The sequence below is a fragment of the Megalopta genalis genome, unplaced genomic scaffold (genome assembly GCF_051020955.1).
Source record: "Megalopta genalis isolate 19385.01 unplaced genomic scaffold, iyMegGena1_principal scaffold0419, whole genome shotgun sequence".
In the NCBI taxonomy this organism is placed as follows: domain Eukaryota; kingdom Metazoa; phylum Arthropoda; class Insecta; order Hymenoptera; family Halictidae; genus Megalopta; species Megalopta genalis.
The window spans coordinates 69672-79624 of NW_027476488.1; positions in this window are offsets into that span (position 1 = coordinate 69672).

Sequence of the window (9953 nt, forward strand, 5' to 3'; positions counted from 1 at the left end):
GCATGGATTTGATGCTAACTCGTTTGTTTCGCATGCAGTTGTAGCTATATAATGGATATCACAAGAATTTGTAGCTAAACCATTTGTTTCGCATGAATTAGAAACTAAGCCTTCTACATCGCATTGATTTGAAGCTAAATTATGTGTTTCGCATGGAGTTGAAGCTAACTCGTTTGTTCCGCATTCATTTGTAGTTATATCACTTATATCGCATGTATCTGATGCTAAATCATTTGTGTCGCATGGATTTGAAGCTAAACCTTCTACATTCTATTGATTTGAAGCTAAACCTTCTACCTCCTATTGTTTTGAAGCTAAACCTTCTACATGGCATTGATTTGCAGCTAAATCAAGTGTTTCGCATGGATTTGAAGCTAACTCGTTCGTTTCGCCTGCAGTTGAATCTACATTACTTATATCGCTAGTATTTGAAGCTAAATCATGTGTATCGCGTGGATTTTGATGCTAACTCGTTTGATTAGTCTTCATTTGAAGCTATATCACTTACACCCCAAGTGTTTGAAGCTATATCATTTGTTTCGCATGGATTTGAAGCTAAACCTTCTTCATCGCATTGATTTGCAGCTAAATAATGTGTTTCGCATGGATTTGAAGCTAACTCGTTCGTTGCGCATGCAGTTAAATCTAAATAACGTATATCACAAGTATTTGAAGCTAAACCATTTGATTCGCACGGATTTGAACCTAAGCCTTCTACTTCGCATTAATTGGAAGTTAAATCACGTATTTTGCATGGATTTGAAGCTAAACCTTCTACATCGCATTGATTTGAAGCTTAATCATGTGTTTCGCATGGATTTGATGCTAACTCGTTTGTTTCGCATGCAGTTATAGCTATATAATGGATATCACAAGAATTTGTAGCTAAACCATTTGTTTCGCATGAATTTGAAGCTAAGCCTTCTACTTCGCATTGATTTGAAGCTAAATCATTCGTTTCGCATGGAATTGAAGCTACTTCGTTTGTTCCTCCAGCTTTTGAAGCAGTATCACTTATATCGCAAGTATTTGAAGCTAAATTATATGTGTCGTATGGATTTGAACCAGAACCTTCTACATCGCATTGATTTGAAGCTAAATCTAGTGTTTCGCATGCAGTTGAAGCTAAATCATGTCTTTCACAAGTATTTGAAGATGAACCATTTGAATCGCATTGATTTGAACCCGAGCCTTCTACTTCGCACTGATTTGCAGCTAAATAATGTGTTTCTCATGGATTTGAAGCTAACTCGTTTGTTTCGCCTGCATTGAAGCTATATCACATATATCGCAAGTATTTCATTCCGAAATCATTTGCTTCGCACGGATTAGAATCTAAGCCTTATACTTCGAATTGATTTGTCGCTATATTATGTGTTTCGCTTGGATTTGAAGTTAAGCCTTCTAGTTTGCATTGATTTAAAGCATAATCATGTGTTTCGCTGGGTTTTGAAGCTCTACTCGTTTGTTTCACGTGCAGTTGATTCTAAATCATGTTTATCACAAGTATCTAAAGCTAACGCATTTGTTTCGCAAAAATACGGAGGTATACCATGTGTTTCGCGTTCAATTGAAGCTAAATTATGTGTTTCGCATGGATTTGAAGCTAACTCGTTCGTTTCGCCTGCAGTTGAATCTACATCACTTATATCGCAAGTATTTGAAGCTAAATCATGTGTATCGCGTGGATTTTGAAGCTAACTCGTTTGATTAGTCTGCATTTGAAGCTATATCACTTATACCCCAAGAGTTTGAAGCTAAATCATATGAATCGCTTGGATTTGAAGCTAAATCATATGATTCGCGTGGATTTGAGGCTAAACCTTCTACATCGCATTGATTTGAAGCTAAATCATTTGTTTCGCATGGATTTGAATCTAAGCCTTGTCCTTCGAATTGATTTGAAGCTAAATCATGTGTTTCGTATGGATTTGAAGCTAAACCTTCTACATCGCATTGATTTGAAGCTAAATCACGTGTTTCGCTTGGATTTGAAGCTAACTCGTTCGTTGCGCATGCAGTTAAATATAAATATCGTACATCACAATTATTTATACCTAAATCATTTGCTTCGAATGGATTTGAAGCTAAACCTTCTACATGGCATTGATTTGAAGCTAAATTATGTGTTTCGCATGGAGTTGAAGCTAACTCGTTTGTTCCGCATTCATTTGTAGTTATATCAATTATATCGCATGTATCTGATGCTAAATCATTTGTGTCGCATGGATTTGAAGCTAAACCTTCTACATTCTATTGATTTGAAGCTAAACCTTCTACCTCCTATTGTTTTGAAGCTAAACCTTCTACATGGCATTGATTTGCAGCTAAATCAAGTGTTTCGCATGGATTTGAAGCTAACTCGTTCGTTTCGCCTGCAGTTGAATCTACATTACTTATATCGCTAGTATTTGAAGCTAAATCATGTGTATCGCGTGGATTTTGATGCTAACTCGTTTGATTAGTCTTCATTTGAAGCTATATCACTTACACCCCAAGTGTTTGAAGCTATATCATTTGTTTCGCATGGATTTGAAGCTAAACCTTCTTCATCGCATTGATTTGCAGCTAAATCATGTGTTTCGCATGGATTTGAAGCTAAACCTTCTGCATCGCATCGATTTGAAGCAAAATCATGTGTTTTGCATGGATTTGATGCTAACTCGTTTGCTTCCACTGCATTTGAAGCTATATCAGTTATATCGCAAGTATCTGATGCTAAATCATTTGTTTTGCATGGATTTGAAAATAAATCTTCTACATCGCATGGATTTGCAGCTAAATCATGTGTTTCGCTGGGTTTTGAAGCTCTACTCGTTTGTTTCACGTGCAGTTGATTCTAAATCATGTTTATCACAAGTATCTAAAGCTAACGCATTTGTTTCGCAAAAATACGGAGGTATACCATGTGTTTCGCGTTCATTTGAAGCTAAATCATGTGTTTCGCATGGATTTGAAGCTAACTCGTTCGTTTCGCCTGCAGTTGAATCTACATCACTTATATAGCAAGTATTTGAAGCTAAATCATGTGTATCGCGTGGATTTTGAAGCTAACTCGTTTGATTAGTCTGCATTTGAAGCTATATCACTTATACCCCAAGTGTTTGAAGCTAAATCATATGAATCGCTTGGATTTGATGCTAAATCATATGATTCGCGTGGATTTGAAGCTAAACCTTCTACATCGCATTGATTTGAAGCTAAGTCATGTTTCTCGCATGGATTTGAAGCTAAACCTTCTGCATCGCATTGATTTGAAGCAAAATCATGTGTTTTGCATGGATTTGATGCTAACTCGTTTGCTTCCCCTGCATTTGAAGCTATATCAGTTATATCGCAAGTATCTGATGCTAAATCATTTGTTTTGCATGGATTTGAAGATAAATCTTCTACAAAACCATGGACTTGCAGCTAAATCATGTGTTTCGCATGGATTTGAAGCTAAACCTTCTGCATCGCATTGATTTGAAGCAAAATCATGTGTTTTGTATGGATTTGATGCTAACTCGTTTGCTTCCACTGCATTTGAAGCTATATCAGTTATATCGTAAGTATCTGATGCTAAATCATTTGTTTTGTATGGATTTGAAGATAAATCTTCCACATCGCATGGATTTGCAGTTAAATCACGTGTTTCGCATGGATTTGAAGCTAACTCGTTAGTTTCGAATGCATTTGAAGCTATATCACGTTTATCGCACGTATCTGATTCTAAATTATTTGTTTTCGCATGGATTTGAAGCTAAGCCTTCTACTTCATATCGATTTGAAGTTAAATGATATGTATCGCATGGATTTTGAAGCTAACTCGTTTGATTCGTCAGCATTTGAAGCTATATCACTTATATCCCAATTGTTTGAAGCTAAATCATTTGTTTCGCATGGACTTGAATCTAAACGTTCTACATCGCATTGATTTGAAGCTAAATCATGTGATTCGCTTGTATTTGAAACTAACTCGTTTGTTTTGGCTGCATTTGAAGCTATATCACTTATATCTCAAGTGTTTGAAGCTAAATAATTTGTTTCGCATGGATTCGAAACTAAACCTTCTGCATCGCATTGATTTGAAGCTAAATCATGTGTTTTGCATGGATGTTATGCTAACTCGTTTATTTCCCCTGCATTTGAAGCTATATCACTTATATCGCAAGTATCTGAATCTAAATCATTTGTTTCGCATGAATTTGAAGCTCAGCCTTCTACTTCGTATCGATTTGAAGTTAAATGATATGTATCGCATGGATTTTGAAGCTAACTCGTTTGATTCGTCAGCATTTGAAGCTATATCACTTATATCCCAATTGTTTGAAGCTAAATCATTTGTTTCGCATGGACCTGAATCTAAACGTTCTACATCGCATTGATTTGAAGCTAAGTCATGTGATTCGCTTGGATTTGAAGCTAACTCGTTTGCTACGGATGCATTTGAAGCTATATCAGTTATATCGCAAGTATCTGATGCTAAATCATTTGTTTTGCATGGATTTGAAGCTAAACCTTCTGCATCGCATTGATTTGAAGCAAAATCATGTGTTTTGCATGGATTTGATGCTAACTCGTTTGCTTCCCCTGCATTTGAAGCTATATCAGTTATATCGCAAGTATCTGATGCTAAATCATTTGTTTTGAATGGATTTGAAGATAAATCTTCCACATCGCATGGATTTGCAGTTAAATCACGTGTTTCGCATGGATTTGAAGCTAACTCGTTAGTTTCGAATGCATTTGCAGCTATATCACTTATATCGCAAGTATCTGAATCTAAATCATTTGTTTCGCATGGATTTGGAGCTAAGCCTTCTACTTCGTATCGATTTGAAGTTAAATGATATGTATCGCATGGATTTTGAAGCTAACTCGTTTGATTCGTCAGCATTTGAAGCTATATCTCTTATATCCCAATTGTTTGACGCTAAATCATTTGTTTCGCATGGATTTGAATCTAAACCTTCTACATCGCATTGATTTGAAGCTAAATCATGTGAATCGCTTGGATTTGAAGCTAACTCGTTTGCTTCGGAATTCATTTGAAGCTATATCACTTATATCTCAATTGTTTGAAGCTAAATCATTTGTTTCGCATGGATTTGAAGCTAAATCTTCTGCAACGCATTGATTTAAAGCTAAATCATGCGTTTTGCATGGATTTGATGCTAACTCGTTAGTTTCGACGGCATTTGAAGCTATATCACTTATATCGCAAGTATCTGAAGCTAAATCATTTGTTTCGCATGGATTTGAATCTAAATCATTTGTTTCGCATGGGTTTGAAGCTAAGCCTTCTACTTCGCATTGTTTGAAGCTAGATCATGTGTTTCACTTGGATATGAAGCTAACTCGTTTGTTTCTTCTGCATTTGAAGCTATATCACTTCTATCTCAAGTGTTTGAAGCTAAATCATTTGTTTCGCATGGATTTGAAGATAAATATTATACATCGCAATTGATCTGAAGCTAAATCATGTGTTTCGCATGGATTTGAAGCTAAACCTTCTACATCGCAATGATTTGAAGCTAAATCATGTGTTTCGCTTGGATTTGAATCTAAACCTTCTACATCGCATTGATTTGAAGCTAAATCATGTCTTTCGCATGGATTTGAAGCTAAATCGTTCGTTTCGCCTGCATTTGATGCTATATCACTTATATCGCAAGTATCTGAAGCTAAATAATTTGTTTCGCATGGATTTGAAGCTAACACGTTTGTTTCACATGCAGATGAAGCTAAATCATGTATATCACAAGTATTGGAAGCTAAACCATTTGATTCGCATGGATTTGAAGCTAATCCTTCTACTGCGTATCGATTTGAAGCTAAATGATATGTATAGCATGGATTTTGAAGCTAACTCGTTTGATTCGTCTCCATTTGAAGCTACATCACTTATATCCCAAGTGTTTGAAGCTAAATCATTTGTTTCGCTTGGATTTGAATGTACACCTTCTACATCGCATTGATTTTAAGCAAAATCACGTGTTTCGCTTGCATTTGAAGCTAAACCTTCTAAATCACATTGATTTGAATCTAAATCATGTGATACGCTTGGATTTGAAGCTAACTCGTTTGTTTCGTCTGCGCTTGAAGCTATGTCACTTATATCGCAAGTATATGAAGCTAAATCATTGGTTTCGCATGGATTTGAAGCTAAACCTTCTACATCGCACTGATTTGCAGCTAAATCATTTGTTTCGAATGGATTTGAGGCTAACTCGTTTGTTTCGTCTGCATTTGAAGCTATATCACTTATATCCGAAGTGTGTGAAGCTCAATCATTTGTTTCGGATGGATTTGAAGCTAACTCTTTTGTTTCGTCTCCATTTGAAGCTAAATCACCTATGTCGCTAGCATCTGAAGCTAAATCATTTGTTTCGCATGGATTTGAAGATAAAACTTCTACATCACATTGATTTGCTGCTAAATCATGTGTTTCGCATGGATTTGAAGCTAATCCATCTACATCGCATGGATTTGAAGCTAAACCTTATACATCGCATTGATTTGAAGCTAAATCACGTGTTTCGCTTGGATACGAAGCTAACCCGTTTGTTTCTCCTGCATTTGAAGCTATATCACTTATATCGAATGTATATGATGCTAAATCATTTATGTCGCATGGATTTGAAGCTAAACCTTCGACATAGCAATGATTTGAAGCTTAATCATGTGTTTTGTATGGATTTGAAGCTAACTCGTTTGTTGCCCCTGCATTTGAAGCTATATCACTTACATCCCAAGCGTTTGAAACTAAACCATTTATTTCGCATGGATTTGAAGCTAAACCTTCTGCATCGCATTGATTTGAAGCTAAATCATGTGTTTTGCATGGGATTGAAGCTATCTCGTTTGTTTCCCCTGCATTTAAAGCTGTATCACTTATATCGCAAGTATCTGATGCTAAATCAGTTGTTTTGCATGGATTTGAAGCTAAATCTTCTACATCGCATGGATTTGCAGCTAAATCATGTGTTTCGCATGGATTTGCAGCTAAACCTTCCTCATCGCATTGATTTGAATCTAAATCATGTGTTTTGCATGGATTTGATGCTAACTCGTTTGTTTCCCCTGCATTTGAAGCTATATCACTTATATCGCAAGTATCTGATGCTAATTCAGTTGTTTTGCATGGATTTGAAGCTATCTCGTTAATTTCGCCTGCATTTGAAGCTATATCACTTATATCGCAAGTATCTGAATCTAAATCATTTGTTTCGCATGGATTTGAAGCTAAGCCTTCTACTTCGTATCGAGTTGAAGTTAAATGATATGTATCGCTTGGATTTTGAAGCTAACTCGTTTGTTTCGTCTGCATTTGAAGAAATACCTCTTATATCTCAAGTGTTTGAAGCTAAATCATTTGTTTCGCATGGATTTGAAGCTAAGCCTTCTACTTCGTATCGATTTGAAGCTAAATCATGTGTTTCACTTGGATTTGAAGATAACTCGTTAGTTTTGCCTGCATTTGAAGCTATATCACCTATATCCCAAGTGATTGAAGCTCAATCATTTGCTTCTCAAGGATTTGAAGCTAATCCTTCTACATCGCATTGATTTCAAGATAAATCATGTGTTTTGCATGGATTTGAAGCTAACTCGTTTGATTCGTCTGCATTTGAAGCTATATCACTTATATCCCAAGTGTTTGAAGCTAAATCATTTGTTTCGCATGGATTTGAAGCTAAACCTTCTACATCGCATTGATTTGCTGCTAAATCATGTGTTTCGCATGAATTTGATGCTAAACCTTCGACATCGCATGGATTTGAAGCTGAACCTTCTACATCGCACTGATTTGAAGCTAAATCACGTGTTTCGCTTGGATACGAAGCTAACCCGTTTGTTTCTCCTGCATTTGAAGCTATATCACTTATATCGCATGTATATGATGCTAAATCATTTATGTCGCATTGCTTTGAAGGTAAGCCTTCTACTTCGCATTGATTTGAAGCTAAATTATGTGTTTCGGTTGAATTTGAACCTAATTCGTTTGTTTCGCATGCAGTTGAAGCTATATAACTTATATCTCAAGTATCAGAATCTAAATCATTTGTTTCACATGGATTTGAAACTAAGCCTTCTACTTCGTATCGATTTGAAGTTAAATGATATGTATCGCATGGATTTTCGCATGGAAGCTATATCACTTACATCCCAATTGTTTGAAGCTGAATCATTTGTTTCGCATGGATTTGAAGCTAAACCTTCTACATCGCATTGATTTGCAGCTAAATCATGTGTTTCACTTGGATTTGAAGATAACTCGTTAGTTTTGCCTGCATTTGAAGCTATATCACCTATATCCCAAGTGATTGAAGCTCAATCATTTGCTTCTCAAGGATTTGAAGCTAATCCTTCTACATCGCATTGATTTCAAGATAAATCATGTGTTTTGCATGGATTTGAAGCTAACTCGTTTGATTCGTCTGCATTTGAAGCTATATCACTTATATCCCAAGTGTTTGAAGCTAAATCATTTGTTTCGCATGGATTTGAAGCTAAACCTTCTACATCGCATTGATTTGCTGCTAAATCATGTGTTTCGCATGAATTTGATGCTAAACCTTCGACATCGCATGGATTTGAAGCTGAACCTTCTACATCGCACTGATTTGAAGCTAAATCACGTGTTTCGCCTGGATACGAAGCTAACCCGTTTGTTTCTCCTGCATTTGAAGCTATATCACTTATATCGCATGTATATGATGCTAAATCATTTATGTCGCATTGCTTTGAAGGTAAGCCTTCTACTTCGCATTGATTTGAAGCTGAATTATGTGTTTCGGTTGAATTTGAACCTAATTCGTTTGTTTCGCATGCAGTTGAAGCTATATAACTTATATCTCAAGTATCAGAATCTAAATCATTTGTTTCACATGGATTTGAAACTAAGCCTTCTACTTCGTATCGATTTGAAGTTAAATGATATGTATCGCATGGATTTTCGCATGGAAGCTATATCACTTACATCCCAATTGTTTGAAGCTGAATCATTTGTTTCGCATGGATTTGAAGCTAAAACTTCTACATCGCATTGATTTGCGGCTAAATAATGTGTTTCGCATGGATTTGAAGATAACTCGTTTGTTTCGTCTGCATTTGAAGCTATATCACTTATATCGCATGTGTATGATGCTAAATCATTTATGGCGCATTTCTTTGAAGCTAAGCCTTCTACTTCGCATCGATTTGAAGCTGAATCATATGTTTTGCATGGATTTGAAGCTAACTCGTTTGTTTCGCCTGCATTTGATGCTATGTCACTTATATCGCAAGTGTTTGAAGCTAAATCATTTGTGTTGAGGTGCGTCGTGTGAGCACCTGATATCGATATTCCGCGATATTAACTATCTCTTGGGTTGTAAGTCCGACTACGCTGCGCGACGGAATAGGACGATATCGTTGTCCGTTTACTTAAAAATGAACAACTGTTTTACTTAGTAGTTCGTGAAATGAGACGTAGACTGGAGTGACGAGCGATGTTGAACGATATGAACGAGGTTACGCAGGAGTGAAAAAAGACTGTGTGAGGTGGTCAAGCGTTCTCGTTTTTATATGTTTCTCGCCGAGAGAAAACTTGAAGATCATTGGTTGATCGCGAGGTGGAAAGGGACCTTAGGAGTCCCGGTCGTACCCAGTGTCAGGTAGTAAGAAATCCCGGAAAAGGCGACCGAAGGGATGCGTGCTGGCGACCCTGTCATAAATTAAGGATATGTTGCCGATGAAGTGTGCGTTATTCGAAATTGCAGAAATTACTCTATTGCCGGAAAGGAGACGGGTCGAAGGAATTGGAAATTTAAAAACTGCAGGCGAAGGCTCCACGAAATTGGAGGCCCAACGAACGTGACTTTTGTCAACTGCACGTTGAAGGACCGTCGATTTGCCACGCTGCACCGAAGGTTCCCCGTAAACAAACTGTTTTTTAGGGATTGAAGAAAGGTAGTCCGTCCCGGAGA